Source organism: Galeopterus variegatus, unplaced genomic scaffold (assembly GCF_000696425.1).
Source record: "Galeopterus variegatus unplaced genomic scaffold, G_variegatus-3.0.2 Scaffold4085, whole genome shotgun sequence".
Taxonomy (NCBI): Eukaryota; Metazoa; Chordata; class Mammalia; order Dermoptera; family Cynocephalidae; genus Galeopterus; species Galeopterus variegatus.
The window spans coordinates 103266-103618 of NW_007730196.1; positions in this window are offsets into that span (position 1 = coordinate 103266).

The window sequence follows — 353 nt, forward strand, 5'->3', positions numbered from 1 at the left end:
ACAGAACCTGAGGGAAGCTGACAGAACCTGAGGGAAGCTGACAGAACCTGAGGGAAAGTGACAGAACCTGAGGGAAGGTGACAGAACCTGAGGGAAGCTGATAAAACCAGGAAGGAGGTGACAGAACCAGAGGGAAACTAACAGAACCTGAGGGGCCCTGAGGGAAGCTGACAGAACCTGAGGGAAAGTGACAGAACCTGAGGGAAGGTGACAGAACCTGAGAGAAGCTGATAAAACCAGGAAGGAGGTGACAGAACCAGAGGGAAACTAACAGAACCTGAGGGGCCCTGAGGGAAGCTGACAGAACCAGAGGGAAGGTGACAGAACCTGAGGGAAGCTGATAAAACCAGGAA